General features: G+C 46.6%; 1 protein-coding gene and 1 long non-coding RNA gene across 2 annotated transcripts in view; one reads left to right on the top strand and one right to left on the bottom strand.

Moving 5' to 3' along the window:
* The window catches only part of LOC135895980 (putative sodium-dependent multivitamin transporter), an 86,132-nt gene that overhangs the window by 32,192 nt on the left and 36,052 nt on the right, over positions 1 to 17,888 (bottom strand). The gene's annotated exons all lie outside the window — the stretch shown is intronic.
* Positions 6,194 to 17,888, top strand: part of LOC139048820 (uncharacterized) — a 36,613-nt gene continuing 24,918 nt past the window's right edge. The window contains exon 1 of the long non-coding RNA XR_011507969.1: positions 6,194 to 6,335. This is a non-coding gene — a long non-coding RNA (uncharacterized lncRNA). The remainder of the gene's footprint in view (positions 6,336 to 17,888) is intronic.

The raw sequence follows: 17,888 nt of genomic DNA, 5'->3' as shown, positions 1-17,888 counted from the left end.
TTTCACTCGGAGTTGCCCCACCCCGCGCGCCCGCACAACATCGCGGAACAGCACAGCACCGGATGAATGTGATCCGTCCAGCGAGCAGGAACGAAAGCCATCCAAGAGAGACCAAGTGTGTCTGCTATCTCGCGTCGCTGCGAAAACAGGACAGTCGTTCGTCATTCGGTGGATATAAGAACAAATGCTCCCCGGTAAGTGAATTCTAACTTATGTGCACGTGTTGCGTATATAGCATGCTATTGCCAGGAAGTCATGGCCACAGTTAGCCGAAGCGATTGACAACGGACTAGGCAAGCGCGCTGCGTCACTCGATGTTAATCCAAAAAGCCACTGGTCACGGTAACAGCATGTGACTTTATCATTTGCCGCTACCCGTAAGAGCTTTGAAATTCACAAGCGGTGCCAGAACCATGGCATATTCAACAAGACCTGAGGCGATGGGACGCATAAAATGGTTTACCAGCCTCTGATTCCGAGCCTATGCGGAGCGTGCTGAGCGTGCGTTTTATGTGTTTCCATTTATCCTGTTTGGCAGTCAACTGTATACGAAACGCTGTTGAAATAGGGAGTCACAAAATAAACGGCGCCATTTTGCTGGCAGCATGCTTTCGTTATAATAAGCCGTGCGCTTGACGGTTTCTTTCGACCATGGGTAGTCTGCGACCATGCACTGAAGTTACGTGTAGCGCCAGTGCTGGTTAGAAACCTTGCCGCAGGCATTCAGCTCCGTGCTCTGTGAGGTAAATTGGGCACGTAATCTTGGGCTTACTGAAAACGCACGAGGAATTCATATTTTAGGCTGAATAAGACTGAGCTGTTTGTGTTCATGTATTGAAATGGTGTGATTATATGTCTGATTTTATTTCTCATGTTGAGGTTTTCGAGCACATGTATACGAACTCGGTGAGTTGCAAAAGGTGAGTTCTGCATCGGAATCGAACACAACGGATGCTGTGTGGAATTACAAATGCCGGAGCTTTCGGATACGCTCACTATTTTGGACATGCCTGTGCATTTGCTAATATGAGTTGGCGCTCCAAAGCTATGCCATATGAACAGTTAAATCACCCTTCCTCTGGGGGTTACAAGCGTCATCTCTGCATTTTGCTGTTGCATGGCAAATCAAAATGTGTTTATCGCTTTAATATTTTTATTGGACTAATAAAGTATCAAAATAAAACGTTGCCTTAATTATGTTCTGTCATACACAATACAGAGAGTTGGTCTAATAAACTCATAATTGTGGTGAAACTTTCTTTTTTTGTTCATTGATACAGTTTACCCCCGAAGGATCATTACAGGAATGGAGCGATGCAGTCAATATTTACAATACAATAAAGAATCTCACGCGCACAATGAAGATAATGATAATAACAGAAAAACAGGCACTGCTTTTCACATATATTTACAGCAGTAATAATGCGAGCACAATTGCAGTCGTCGCAACCACAGCGCGGTGTTATTGATCTAGCGGATCAGAACACATATTCACCTGAACATACAAGAATCTGCAGCTCGTCTAGGAATGTGCTTAAAGAAGAAGAGGAAACCAGCGAGTCGGGCAGCATGTTTCATGCCATAACTACTCGAGGAAAATAGCTATATTTAAACGGCAACTTTTTTCAAGGCTTCAAGAATGTGAAATGCTAGATTTCAAACTGAAACAATAGTAGAGTCGTCAAAAATGAACTCCATTGCGTACCTCGTACATGAAAATAAGTTCATGCCTTTTAGTAAGCTTAGATGCAAGCCGCAGGGATCTGTTGCTTGTTAGTCTTGACATGTGCGTAAGCGTGCCGTAACAAGCCTTGTTACCCATTCTTATAGGCACACCAAGTAATATCCGTTAAACTGGAGGACCATATTTTCATCCCGACTAAGCATGCTGTTTGCAGATATGATCCTCAGATTATGGCTTGAGAAGTGGCGCAACCACGAATGGTGCAGGGGGTACACTGGGCAGGCGCGTAGGATGTCTCACAAATGATGCACCAGACTGATGATGCACCAGACTAATGACAGACTTATGACATCTGATAATGACCAATATGCTGTTTATTAGTAGGAGTATTGTCACCTTGGTATTGAACGAGGATGAACTGTCAGTTATTTCTTTTTTCTTAATATCTAAAAATTGAAGTTCGGTTATCAGCTGACTATTGCAGTCAATTAGACGTTTCGCACTTATTTCAGCAGGAAGACTAAGAGCTAAGACTTTCTTTTAGTGCAATGACCTTATTTCTTGACTGTTTTGATGTGGTTTTACACGATGTCCACGTGTTGACTTCTGCACACATTTTGTTTTCTGGCACCAGCTTTATATAACGCAAGAAGGCAGCTGCAAGGACACAAGGATGTCAAAGAGCCAGCCCAGCACGGCTTCACATGATGCAGACGAGTGCACTCCAGAAAATGAAAATACATTGCCATGCTATTTGAACGCAATGCAATTTAGAAAACTAAAATGGATGTATATTGGGTGTACCATTTTGACTGAATCCAAAACTTTCAAAAGACATTATGTCACGCCAAGATGAAAATTTTGATATGCTCGAGGCAGTGATCTCGACATTGTATGTTTTTCAATGTATGTGATGGGAAAGTCAAGATTAAGTATGACTCTGGAGATAACTACGTACCAGCAAGTGTCATTGCAAAGTTACAAATAAGTTTTAAAGAAAAGCTGATTAGTTTTGTGAGAAGTGACCGCTTTTTGTCTTGCCTCTCAATGTGTATATCCATGGGACAAAGAAATGGTGGTACAATAACATTGCAGAATTCCTTAGTGACATAATACATACTTGCAATGAGCACGGTGTCTGTGTTGACTATAGAAGTGACAGCTCATGCTTGGTTAAGGCCGATCCACACGACGGACCAAATCGCTCTTTTGGACCGTGGTCCGCGCATCACGTGATAGGACGTCACCAGTTCGTGCGTATCGCCGTTGGCCCGCGCAAGACCGCGGCCCTCGCGGTCCAACAAATCGCCGAGGCTTTTCCCGCTTCAGTTTTGGCGGCGGACCACATGCAAACTGCAGCGTTTTTGGCGTAGCCAATGAATGTTCTCCGGCCACAGAGTGCCTTCAGTCAAATCCCATCTAGTTTTCGGCTCAGCAAAAGCCAGTCAAGCCAGTCGTTTCATGTCCGCCGTTCCGCCTGCACGTGCGTCCAGCAGATATATTTTTTAAACACCGCGTCCTCTTGGAGTGACAAAGAGGTTTTTTTTTTATTTTGTGTCCCTCGTTCAGCAGCTCCCGGCTTTGTGGGACTCGAGCCGGAGTCATAACAATGATAACACTCTGGCCGAGAGTGTAGCTGGTTGGTCTGCTCTGCCGTCTGCTATGGCGGGCCGCCGTGTGGATGTGCTCTGCGCCGCACCGGACCGCGGCGGGCCATGACGTCGCATCACGTGACCGATCGGTCCGCGGACTTGGTCCGTCGTGTGGATCGGCCTTTAGCTGCTGACATCATTTAACAACACGTAAATGCAAAGGTGCGAGCATAAACCGCTGTCATTCTGTATTTTAAGCGCTGACTTGAAGCAGACAGATTTTCATCGCTTACCTTTTATCTATTTTTTACACCTAATCTTAGAAGCATGGCTTCCTCCTAGGTTCCCGAAAGGGAAGCATTGGCGGCAGAGTACCCCAAGTTTAAGAAGCCATTTAGGAAGCAGTTCCGTTTAGTCTGTAATTGGGCTAATTTTTAAATCTTTGTCCACGCGCCAGACGAAAGATTCCCAGAATTCCTTCCAGTTTTAAACTTGGTGCATCACTTAGTTCTACCAGGACACCAGCAAGGCACGCATGTAAGGCAGCAAAACACCAATGCGAATCAGAATCAATGCGCACAATTGTAAGCAGCTTCTAAAAGCTATGCCAGAAAAATTGGTAGTGTCGTCCCAAGGCCGATACCCAATGACAGTAGTAGCAAGGTTCAACTCCTCGGATAGTGTTGTAACTATAAGCGGCTGCGACACGTTCGCGCGATGCAGCATGAAAGGCAAGTCCTGATGGGCAGAGGGAACAGCGTCCCGGCAGCTAACAGGCGTCTCGCCATGAAGGCGTGACGAGGATCAGCGCTAGTGGCGCTGCAGGCGTTGCAGTGGCATTCGAGGCATGATGCACGAGATATATGCGACCGACGGGAATCGGTCAGCGTCAGAGAGCGCCGAGTGAAATATTAGATAACCTGAGCTTAAGGTTTACTGTTTGTTCCACTCCAACGTGTACACACACCCACCCACCCACACACACACAAACACCCACCCACCCACCCACACACACACACACACACACACACACACACACACACACACACACACACACACACACACACACACACACACACTCACTCACTCACTCACTCACTCACTCACTCACTCACTCACTCACTCACTCACTCACTCACTCACTCACTCACACACACATCTACGCGCACGCACACACACAACAGCTCCGCACAATGCTAGAAAGCTTACGATGTAGCGGGCGGGCGCAAAGAGCTCATGTCAGCAGAGAAAGCCAGAAAGGTGCCGTGGCTCCGCCACTTAGGCAACCGAGCTAGCGTAGCGTTTTTTCTCGTCCCTTTTTGAAGGCCAAGTGTGCTCCGCGTCTCTGGAGACCTTCTAACCCGTACGCGCGCGATCCGCGCACGCACTGTAAGCGGGAACCTCGAGAGCGTAGGTGAGCAGAACGAGCGGACACTCACCGAACAATATTTGTATAGGATCATCGAAAACTCACATGGGAAACTGATGTGTGCCGACACGCATCGGCACACATTCGTGCTCCTACTCATTCACACCAACGTTCACTCGCGCTCCATAGTCGTTTCCATTCGCACTTGCTGACATCCACTTAAGGTGATACTCTACTCAAACTCACCGTCACTGATATTCGTTGTTACTAACGTTAACCGGCGCTCACTCCTTTTCCTACTCACTCCCACTCAAAGTCGCGGGCACTCACTACCGTCCATACTAACGTCCACTCACGCCCTCTGTCACTGACTACCTCTTTACCCTGTGAAATGAGTGTGCAGCAAGCATGACTCTGTGCACTCGCGAGTGATTATGCCGACCTATGCTCGAGCGTTTGTATATTTGATATCGTAATAAAATTTTCTATTTCACCCAGCGTGCCAATACGCGCAGACATCGTAAAATAAAAAATATATATGGAGATCCCACGCACTGTGGTAATCAATGTAAGCGAAGCTTTGTGTACTTTTTGCGTTCATTAACGTTATTTGGAGGTGATATATTGACGGCATACTACAGTCGCGACGGGATGTGAAATGTTACCTTGCCTATTCCGCTCGACGCTCCACGCGAGCCTTTGTCTCGTCGGCCCTAAGGGCACGCTTCAGCGTCAATCTGGGTTGTAGCGTCGTAGCTCACAAAACCACCACCTCCACTCTCTCTCTCTCTCTATTCACTCGCTAATATTCTCCCCACCTCCTCCCTGTACTGTCGTTTCTCTTGCGGGTGAGCACGAAGACAAGCGCGGCAGCTCCTACAAAGCATTTGTGAGGGGCCACGCCTAGTTACGGCACCCAGAAGGCGTTGTGCAGACACGACGCGACGTAATTCTAGACACGAGCTTCTCTGGTCGTCTTTCCTTTGTGCCAGATTCATGTCACGTACTGACGCGATAGCGTTGTAAATGCCGTGCCGCAGATGATCCGGTGTCGACGCCGCAGGCGTCGCAATAATCATTCTGAACCACAACCACGTGGGCCATTCACCTGGCGCAAACATTGTCTTAGATTCCTTACAAAGTTATTCCTTGGGATTTCGAGACAGCTCATAAACAAATGTCATCAAACAAAACACCGACAGCGCATGTCTTTTATGTTTTTGTGACATGGCCACGTCTCGACCACATCCCGACGCGACCACCGGTAGTGGCGCGGGTTTCAACTACGTCCTGACATGGCCGGTGTTACAGCAGCAGTAGCGGTAAAGTCGAAAGAAGAGGCAAAGAAAGCTCGCTTTAAAATTCTAAGGCGTTTCTCGGGCGCGCGTCATTGAAAAGTTCCGTCTTCGCCCGGCGCCCTGCGAACACGTCTGCGTCTCACTGACATCATGAGCGTTAAATTGGAAGGCGCCAGCATGTCGCCGCAGCTGCAGCTGCTCCATTTCGCAGCCGAACCGCGTCACTATACAGGCGGCATTTCCCCGAGGGTAACGGAGGCAACACGTCTGGAGACGCCCCGGCGCGCATCGGCCTAAGTGGTAAAAGACAGCCGCGACGACATCTGCGACCTTGCCGCTGAATCAGCTTGGAGACGAATGAAGTGCTGGTTCTCCCGCAATCAAGAGTAGATGTAAGTGTGAAATGGCTACCGACAAAGCAGATTGGTTGGAGTTGATACTATAGCCGCAAATTTAAAATTGATGTAGCGCATGTTCGCAGCGGCACAACGCCACCACACCACACTACACCACGCCATGCTTTGCAATGGTCAATATGGACGCAGTAGTTTCCTATCACGGGCAGAACATCATAGGAAGTCTCGTCTCGGTAAAACAGCCATCCGCTGTGTGCCGAGCGCTACCGACTCGGACGCTGCCAGATGCTGCCAGTGCACCGCGCCGCGGACACCTCACAGACCGCTGGCGTTGAAAAGAGCACCGTCAACTATGTCTCGACGCCAAAAGATGCCAACCAAGTCTATAGTGCCCTGTCTCTGCCTTTTGAACATCGCCTATCAGAAATGACAAATAAAACTTCAGGGTACTAGAACTTACAGCTTGAGCGATATTGTGAACAAACATTTGGAAGAACTTGGAAGCAATATTTCTGTAACCTGTTTGAGAAGTAACTAGCGCATGTAATGCGGCCTTGTCTGGTTACCCGGATGGTCCTTTTACGGATGATCTCGATTCAGCTTGGCTATTAAATCTATTTGACGGCTTTCCATAGAGAAAAATTTCAACAAGAGCGGACACTCCCATAGAGCCCACCGGCCGAATTGACTATAGCACACCAAGCGGATGTTGTTGACTCCTTCCGGTTTAGGGCGCGCGCGTTTTGAACACCAGTTGGTACACGCGGCGCCGGCTCCGCTGCTCGGCGCGGCATTCATTTTTTTTTTTCGCTTCTGCTGAACCTCGTGTGGCCTTGGCGTGGAATCGTTTCATTATTAAGTAGAAATGATTGCGATTGACCTTTACAAGACTGCACCGAATCTGTCAGGTGCAATTTCATAAAGAAAACGAAAGACGTCTTCTGAAATGATGAAATGTTTATTTTGCTCTGTATAAATGCTCGTTCCGGGCTTCTTCTGGATTCATCCAAAGTAATGGCACTAGGTAAGCAGCAGTTGTTGCCGTACGATGCTCCACCGGATGCCATCAGCTGAAAGAAAGTAGATTACAAGCATGTATCATTTTGGTATATTGACCTAACAGGAGTATTTCGTGTAGAGGTGAAACGTGCGTAAGTGGTGAATGAGCGGCATTACAGATAAATTCACTTTTACGTACATTTGGCAGCAGGCTCCTCCCAAACAATGCCATAAAATGTGAACATCCGATTTTCAAGCACACCTCTTTTCCCGGGCATTGTTTCCTGCACTTTAAGTGAACAAATACACGGGTGACTGCGCGTTTCCAAAACAACTAGGCCTCAGTCGACACGATGGTACGCCAAGTACACACACAGGCTCAGCCAGACCATGTTACACGCTCGCAGAATGCCTTCTAATCGCACTCAAGTCAGACTCGTGGGTGCAGAGCCTGTTTTCAGTCGCTCAGAATACGTAAATGTCATGTTCTTGAGCTCCTCCGTGTTATCTTTGACGCGTCCTGCCGCCGCATGCAACGCTCCCTTGTTATCACTCTCGGCGATCGCTCGTAGCGTTTGCGAGAAGCGTGAGTACCGAAATAACGTATATGTTGCTGCAGGGCTATATAATGCGTCACAACCTTTTCCCACTAAAATTAAGTACACGCAAAACTAACTCACTATGGCCGGCTTGCTTTTTTGCTAACACCTTCACAACCCCAGGCGCGGCGAGCAAGCCTCAAGATATCCCGAAAAGTTACCAAATAAGTTACAATACTTTTTCGGGTCAGAGAATACGTCACGAACTTCTACCAGTAAGATTCAGCACACGCGAAACTGACTGCGGCACACAGCCGAGCTGCTTTTCGCTAACTGCGTCAATAAGCCGGGCGCGGCAACCGTGCTTCTAAACTACCCCAAATATAACGACGCTAGTTACAATAATGTTGGGGGCCACAGAATGCGCGAAAACTTGTCTGTCTTAGGCGCTACGACGTAGTACACGCATGTAAGTACATACACGCGCAAATGCGTCACACGGCCGAGCCGGTTTTCGCTTACTGCGTCAATAAGCCGGGCGCGGTAAGCGTGCCCAAAAACTACCGAAATAGGTTACAGTACTGTTGGGGCTCATAGAAAGCGTCGCAAACATCTCCCAGGACGAGGCATTTACTCAAATTAACTGCGCCAGGACGGCGGAGCTGTTTTTCGCCAACTGCACCACTCAAACTAAGCCTAAAAGTGCTTAAAATGCGCCGCACACTGTCAAACACAATTTCTTACCTTGCCGTAGTCCAGTAGCGCAGTGGTGCCGTGTCGAGATGCAGACGATACGCAAGAAAAGCATAAAGAAGGCCGGGAGCCCAAAAAAATGGGCTATATCCAAAACAGACGGGTCGCCGAGCACGCGAGCTTCGCACGTACGGCCGGCCTCGCTGACTCCTGCGGCTTGTCTGGCGCATGACGTATGCACGCGCGTCTGGCGTGCCGCTAGCTTGTTGCTAGGCAACGCAACAAAAAGTTGCAAAGTATAAGTTCATTTACATGCAAAACTCTTTCACTTTTAGAGGGAAGGAATAAAAAAATAAAACGTTGTCTGGAAGTTTATTTCACATTCTTTTTTTTTTTTCTGATTCTCGCGTCAACTAACGGATGTTGTTGAAACTAGGAGTGACGTGTTTCCTGTTGCCAGTTTTTGAAGAGTGTCCCCTCTTGTTGAATTTCTTTCTCTATGGTCTTTCTTTCGAACCACTGCGAATGCGCCCAGTGTAACTGGAATGTCTGCGCATAAGTACTGAAAGACAAAATGAAAAAAGGCGGATGTGGCTGGCCTACAGAAAGCGACACAAAACCAGCGAGACAGTCATTGGGATGCTGACGAAATAGAGGGGGAAAGTGTCCGTGCCTAAAAAGCAAAAATATACATCAGAGTCGGAAAGCATTCACCGAAAGGTTTGTGAAATTAGAAGACGGGCTCATGTCGCCAGTTCAAAAGGCGGGCGACAGCGTAGTCACCCGGCCCGATCTTTAGACACGCAGCGGGTGATGCCCCGCTTGCGATTCCCCTCAATGGTCTCCCCGCTCGTGCGAGAAAAGATATTTCGAGTAAAAAAACGCGATAAGAACGACCAACCCCGGCGTAGTGCAATGACCTGAAGCGGTGGTCGAACACGCTTCAAGCACTCTACCAACTTCGAACAATAGTTTATACATGTCATGTTATAGGATATATATATATATATATATATATATATATATATATATATATATATATATATATATATATGAATAATATGAATAATATGAATATATATATATATACAGTAGTATATACCAAACGTATTGAGAAAAATGCGAAGCACAACTTCGCGGTTATCGTTGGTTTATTTACCCAACAGTTTCAGAGGTGGGCCGACTTCCTACAATTACCGTCGACTCACCAACCTATATATATATATATATATATATATATATATATATATATATATATATATATATATATATATATATATATATATATATATATATTAAGCAAACTAAGCGTAGCGAGTTGGCCTGCATGCGCTTTATCTGTATTCAATTTTGCTTGACGAATAACAAGATGGGGAAAGAGTGTGGCGACGGCGCCTGTGCACGTGGCCTGCGCTTCTGTGATCGTGACGTCACGCGCGTCCGAGGCGCCGGTGCGGCTGCAGCAGCGGTTGCGGCAGATGCATGGGAGGTGAGGTGACAGCGGCGGCGCTAGCGTCAGCGCAGTGTGGTGCCGTATAAAAAAGTGCACGATTTCGTAATGTACGCAGCCCATGTATTCAGCTCATGTATGCAGCCTAAACAGCTTAGCTGGTATTCGTTAGCATATCAATGTTGCGGCCGCTCGATTTTTTTTTCATTGATGATAAGCTAACGAAGTATTCTTAAAACTATAACATAAAGAACAGCAACTCTAAGGGCCGCGTGTGCGTCGCTTCTGATATGACGCCGCTGACGTCATAACGCCTGACACCACGTATACAAGAGCCTGAAGGCTTACACCACGCACGCTGTTTTGTCAGCAGTTCTCTGCTTCAGCCCACTCATCGGTTCATTCAGCTTCACCAAACAGCCAGACCAACCAGAGCAACCGTCTATACCACCTGCCCTCTTTGATGCGTCTCTATATGCCAACTGGACTCCACCGAAGAGAGGCGACTCTGCTTTATCGCTTATGGCTAGGGGTGGCTTTCACGAAATCCTACTCCTTCCGCATTGAAATGGCCGTGGTGAAGGCTCCTCGCAAAGACAGGCTCTCTGCGATGTCTGTCTTTGCGAGGAGACGCTGGAACACATTCTGTGCGACTGTCCCGAATATAATGTTCAGCGACAGTCCCTGGCATCTGCTCCAGCGCACCTTGACACAATTTTCACATGCCGCCGACAGACGACATCGCAGGTGAAGGCGACGAAGGGACTACTTTGGTTTTTGAAACAGACGGGATTGGACAGGTGGCTGTGACAGTGAAATCATGTACCATGCCAGATTGATGGACTCCAATGGACGCTGTGTGTGCGCTGTGCTATGTGCTCTCTCTCCCTCTCCCCCTACCACATGTTTCATCTCCCCCATCCCTCTCCCATGTGTAGGGTAGCAAACCGGTTAAGCTAAACTGGTTAACCTCCCTGCCTTTCCTTCTCCACTTTTTCCTTCCTTCCTTCCTTCTCCGGGAGGGCGGCATTTGCGCATTCCGCTGCTAGCCAGAGAGTTAGTTTTACTTTCCCAGCAAACTTTTCCGCTATATTATGCAGAACCGATGCGGGTGCTTTCTTCCCCTTTTCTTTACGAAGGAAAGAAGACAAAGAGAGGTAAAGAAATTAGTAGGGGTGTGCGAATATTCGAAATTTCGAATACGAATCGAATATTTTCCTTATTCGAAGCGTATTCGATTCGAGCAATGCATATTCGTAAATTCCCGAATATTCGAGGATGGCCGAATAATGGTCGAAACGGCGAATATTCGGACAGACTGTGAATAATTTAGCAATTAACGAATTATATGCTTGCTCCACATTCTCCTAAGAACATGTTTATTCACTGAGAGCTTCACATGATCCGCTCATTATGTGTATGCTCCGCATCAAGATGGCAAGTTGGGCCAGTTGGTTGGGATTCATAGTTAGGTTCGTTACAGCGCAACCCAGAACAAGGACAAAAGAAGTTACCAAACGCCGACACAGCGTTACAGCACTGTGATCTTAAGTGCTGTAACGAACCTTACTATGAATGTGTACGCTCTGTTCCAGTCTATCTGCGTCAGGCCCCGTGAGACATGATCAGTTCCGATTTTTTTTTACCAAGCTTTATTCCAGGGCTCTTTCATAACAATATATGATGTACTTTCGGGCTTTGTAAGTATGCGCAATAAAATATGCACCTAGAAAATGTTACCTGGACAAATGTTGTCGCAGTGCATAGAGAGCCCTTACTTTCTGAACATGTTGAGCAGTCAATTTTCCTTCGCGATAATCTGTAACAAGCGTTTACCTGACAGAGCATTACCTGACATTACCTGAGTGCATTACCTATAATGAGTGCCTCTTTAACCTGAAGCAACCTCGTAAAATGCAATATTATTTTTAAAAGGGTTATAAAGCTATTCTTACCTCGTTTTGCAATTTTTTAATACTACACATATATTCGATATTCGATTCGATATTCGAAGACAGTTTTTCGCCTTATTCGTATTCGATTCGTATTCGAAAATGTCAATATTCACACACCCCTAGAAATTAGTCAACAAGTACACAGCAATGCGACGCAGAGAAAGTTACAGAGTTGCTAACCCTGTTAAATAGCAGGTTGCACCACTGCGGGAGGTGGGGCGACTGTCGAGCGTCGGTTAACCAATTGGGAGCGGATTGGAAAATCCGAAACGCTGTGGGAAATTCTGATGTGTACAACCACAACAAAAGACAGTGGACGGGAAAATATTGCGCGTCTATGGCATTCCGCAGGTTCAAAACGTGGCACGCACCACATTAGACTGTCCTGTCCAATCCTGTCCAGACCTCCCACCTCTACCTGCGTTCTCCCGACGGAAGCCCACGCTCTGGAACTTTTTTTTTTATTGATATGATATAAGGAGATGTTGGAACTTATTTCTCGCAGTGTCCTTTACCAAAATCTGCTCGCCCCTTGCAAATACCATGCAGAGTCTCCTGGTGTCGTGGGGGGGCAAGAAAGACTACCAATGCTCGAATGGCTTTTGGTATTAAAGCACAGGTGGCGCACGCGTAATGCGCACTGAAGAGGAGCGGAGATAACGAATGATGCACTTGGAATTCTACCGCAGCTGGTGCGGTAAGCCGCTTACGGAGAAGACAAGCATAACTTTCGCCACAAGATCGGAGATGCATAATTTCTATTTCAAATTACAGGTTAATAAGGAGCATCCTTATGCGGTCAATTTAAGGCCTTTCAATTGCCTTCAGTCATCTTTGGTACGGTCCTAGCCTGTCTGGCGCCACGTTTCATGAAAAGATGTGCATAATGCTGAACTTCCACGACTATGATCGAATGCCGTCCGCGAGCCCCTCAAAATGACCTGGGGCGGCTTGCACGAACATTTCATAACGAAAATAATAACGAATTTAAGAACGCGTTCTTGTTCAGACTACGCTGCCTATGAAATATTTGTGAACACGTTCTTAAATTCATTATTATTTTCATTATTAAATGTTCGTGCAAGGGCTCCCCGAACTATATAAGTGTATACGTATGATTACGAGAAAGCGTTTGATTCTGTCGAAACCTCAGCAGTCATGGAGGCATTACGGAATCAGGGTGTATACGAGCCATATGTAAAAATACTGAAAGGTATCTATAGCGGTTCCACAGCCACCGTAGTCCTCTATAAAGCAAGCAACAAAACCCCAATAAAGAAAGGCGTCAGGCAGGGAGATACGATCTCTCCAATGCTATTCACAGCATGTTTGCAGGAGGTATTCAGAGACCGGGATTGGGAAGAATTGGGGATAAAAGTTAATGGAGAATACCTTAGTAACTTGCGATTCGCTGATGATATTGCCTTGCTTAGTAACTCAGGGGACCAATTGCAATGCATGCTCACTGACCTGGAGAGGCAAAGCAGAAGAGTGGGTCTAAAAATTAATCTGCAGAATACTAAAGTAATGTTTAACAGTCACGGAAGAGAACAGCAATTTCCAATAGGCAGCGAGGCACTGGAAGTCGTAAAGGAATACACCTACTTGGGGCAGGAAGTGACGGTGGATCCGGATCATGAGACCGAAATAATCAGGAGAATAAGAATGGGCTGGGGTGCATTCGGCAGGCATTCTCAGATCATGAACAGCAGGTTGCCATTATCCCTCAAGAGAAAAGTATATAATAGCTGTGTCTTACCAGTACTCACCTACGGGGCAGGAACCTGGAGGCTTACGAAAAGAGTTCTACTCAAATTGAGGACGACGCAACGGGCTATGGAAAGAAGAATGATAGGTGCAACGTTAAGGGATAAGAAAAGAGCAGATTGGGTCAGGGAACAAACGCGAGTTAATGACATCTTAGTTGAAATCAAGAAAAAGAAATGGGCATGGGCAGGACATGCAATGAGGAGGGAAGATAACCGATGGTCATTAAGGGTTACGGACTGGAGCCCAAGGGAAGGGAAGCGTAGCAGGGGCGGCGGAACGTTAGGTGGGCGGATGAGATTAAGAAGTTTGCAGGGACGGCATGGCCACAATTAGTACATGACCGGGGTTGTTGGAGAAATATGGGAGAGGCCTTTGCCCTGCAGTGGGCGTAGCAGGCTGATGATGATGATGATGATGATGATGATGATACGTGCGACAGTCATTGCCCTTCAGAGGAACCTGAGTTTGGCCGAGGTAGAGCCTACTGCATATCCTACTGTCCGCTAATAAAAACGAAGACAGCGGAAGAGAAGACAAAACGACCACATGTTATCACGCTATCTCTCACTCATATGAAAAATTTTGCTCGGCTAATACAAGCATTATTCATAAGGCTGGAAGTGTGAAGATGTTAGATGATACATTTTTTGTTGCTTTTGTTCACTAATTCATGACGAACTCAAAACGATACGCGTCAGATATCACAATTAGGTAGCTTTTCGTATTGTTTTAAATCATACAGACTGCTCTATTACTTAAATAATTTGTCCGTACAAATTAAACCGAGAACGCAGGGGAATAGTTCCAGTAGCGCTACGTTTATTACTCCGATTTCCTGAGAAGCTGGTTACGCATCGCATATAAGATTACTAGACTCTCTTGATGGCAGATAACACCAGCATTAGACATCGGCAAACACGAATTGTGACCATAGTTTACTTACAAAGAGTGGTGTGCGTAGCACAACAGTGAACGTAGCAATTCCGAATGATTTCGCCTTAGTGCCACGTGGCACTTCCAGCAAGAAGTGTTCCTTCCCACCATGATCAGCTCGCACAGCGTGACAGGCAACACGGGGACGAAAATTACGTGGGGCAAGCGTAGACTTCCAATTAACGACGTCGTGATGGGAAGCTAGCGTTTACCCTTGCGCACAAAAGACAGGGCGGAAATGATTACGTGTAAAAACAATAAAATCACTGACCAATCGCGGTCACACCACGCGCACGCTTCCGCCTTACGAGAACCTTTTTTTACCGCGATAGCGTTAAGATGCCCGTCTCGCAAAAAATACTGTGTTGGACGTCATTACGGCGAAAAGAATTTCGAACCACCCATACCCAGGGCCCTCGTGTGAAGCAATGAATTCACGGAAATAATTGACTTTCTCAAGCTAAAATACGTAGAAAAATCGTAAACTATGACTTACACAAAACCTACTGCCATTATAGCTCTCGGATTGTAATTTCACTATACGAGAAAACATAATTCTGTTAAGCAAAAATTCAAATAAACCCCTTTTGCAGCGTGTCTACCAATAATAAGCCATCCGCGGCGTTCGCCATTCGAGCGCGCCGGCGCGCGGGTGTCTCGGGGGCCACGGAACGCTGCCGCCTGTTCCTCGCAATAGCTCAGCTGGCGGTCGCCTCCGTCGCGTCATGGCCCACGCAAGAGGCCGCGTTTCTACCAGAAAGCCCGCCTTCGTGCATAGCGTCCGCTGCCAACGTTTCCCGGTAAACATTGCGGTTACATAGGATCCAGTTACCGGGAAGCCATCGCATTCCACACTTAAAGGCGAAGCTTAAGCGTCCTCCAAATTCTTAATGTAGGGCTACCGATGGCTTGCTAACACGCGTCTACTGTGCTCTTGCCATTTGTGCTCCTTCGCTAACTTATTTATTTATTTATTTTCTGAATACTGCAGCCCTATTTAGGGCTACTGCAGCAATAAAGAATTCGGCAATAAAGAAAAAAAGAAAGACAGTGGCTGAATGGCTTAAAGTGCTGGTCTCGCAACCCACATTTCCTGGGGTCAAATCCCCGGACCGCAATTGGATGTTCAGGTTGTCGTCAAATTATTTATTGCCTTTATCGGATATTTTCGCTCACAGCCAAGAAACACCGATAACGCCAACACCAGATTTTCTGCGAAACGAGCTTATAAACGCTGTCGCGTTAAAAAAAGCAACAATCTGTCTTATTCAAGGATATAGCGTTATATGAACCTTAAGAAGTTAAGGTGGAAGAAGTCAACATTCCATGTCAAGGTCACCGCTCTCGTGCGTTGTCGTTCACATAACCGTGATATGTACGTGCATTTGTTCTGGGAATATAAAATCGTTTGCAGGTGCTAGAAAGTACGACTCGACTTGATATTTCAAATGCGTTTCATTGCCCGCAGCGTTAGCTTCTATGAATGAGCGTAACACCTGTTCTCATTGAAGGAAGTGAAACAGCTTCCGATGGATGTACAGTTGGAAGGAATGAGAGCGAGAAGACTGAATTGGTCTTTAAGCAACACTTACTCATTCTGTGTGGATTCAAATCAGTCATGCCACAAGGAAAAAAGCTCTCCCGTTGAAAATGCACTCTTAGCGTGACATGCGTGTCTACACGTCACGCCCGTTTCTCTTTTCTCAGCCGTTGAGTTTCACTTTCCGATGTACATTAGTGTTAGCTCGGTGCATTTGAGTCCGTGAGAAGAGAAACGCAACTGTTACGGCGCTCCTTCGTTAATCGCTTACGTAGTTTATTGCTACGTAACCGCTTTTTTTTAGCGTAACGCATCGAAAACCAGTTTTTGTATTGTCTCAGATACGTGAGTGACTACTCGCTTGTGCGCTAAGCGTGCGCTAGCTCAGCTAATTAATTGTCATGACTCGTACAACAAATGAACAACTAAACAAAAAAGTGCGACTGTTAGCGCGAGCGCAAAAGCTCAGGGACATTCAAAATCAGGCATGGAAAGACCTTTGCAGACGGCGACAAAGGACCGGGAAGCGTAAGGCTCCTCGGCTTCACGAAGGCGCCGGCGAGTCACTGACACGACCGATGGAAGTCATGCGAGCCGGGTGTCTGCGTGCGTGTGTGTACCAGCGGCGCCTACTCTCCTTTCGGACGCGCAGCCCTTCTCGCCGTCTGCCGACGCGACAAGTTGGTGCCGTGTAAGCAGGTGCGCGCATGAGATAGTTATGTCCATTTACGGTCTGATTTGCGCCTGCGTTCCTGATTGGACCAAACCGTGCCTGGTGACCTAGAATTCTGGGAGGGTCCACTCAGACATTTCATATTTATTTTTATTGTTTTTTTTTCTCCCACTCTTTTCTGGAATCTTTTAATCCCATTCCCCATCCCTATACAGAGTAACATGCCAGCGGTTATATACGCGCCGGCAAAATTCTCTGTTTTTCTAATAAAGAGCCCTCTCTCTCGCTCTCTCTCTGGGAGGGTGAAGCTTTTCTTGAGAGAGAGAGAGAGAAAAGATTTAATTTTCGTCAGATTGGGAGACTTCCTCGCAGGGTGGAGCCCTTAGTTCAGGAGAACTGCCACGCCGCTGCGCTGGTTTGGAGGTCCCCCGATATTTCTCTGCTGTGGAAGCATGCGCCCAAGTGGCGAGCGTCTATAATGCGCTTTACATTCTGGTCGCTATTAGGCAACATTGCGAAAATTTATCTCCTATAATATATACAACGTCACTACAACGTAACACTGCAGCGACTCGCCGCACAGAAATAGGGTTTGTGTGGTGTAAATACGCGGATTTTGTATACTTCATCCTATGCGTGCAGGTTTGTCACCGCAATGATCCTCGCTTACGGGGCTGTTTGAGGAACACATTCAGCGCGCACTTCATTGTAAGCAGAGGTATTCTAATTCACTTAAGTGTGGCATGACGAACGTAAAGGTGCTGCAAAATAGAATAAGCATGAGACGATGCGCATAACGAGAACGAAGCAGGTATAAACGACTTGCTCATGATAACTAAAGCTGGCGCCTTTCATTCAGTTTCTTTTGCGTTGTATTTGCGTTAAAAGACAGCCTCCCGCGCTCAGCTTCTTCCTTCTTGACATGAACGTGTATTTTCGTTCGTACATAGCAACTATACCTGCTGATCTTTTAATACGTAGTCATAATTGCGTAATGAGACTTATAAGGACGTAAACTTTTCACGTTTTACTGCCAT

The sequence above is a fragment of the Dermacentor albipictus genome, chromosome 8 (genome assembly GCF_038994185.2).
Source record: "Dermacentor albipictus isolate Rhodes 1998 colony chromosome 8, USDA_Dalb.pri_finalv2, whole genome shotgun sequence".
NCBI classification, from domain to species: domain Eukaryota; kingdom Metazoa; phylum Arthropoda; class Arachnida; order Ixodida; family Ixodidae; genus Dermacentor; species Dermacentor albipictus.
The sequence above is the reverse complement of the archived record's forward strand: the minus strand, read 5'-3'. Positions and strand labels throughout refer to the sequence as shown.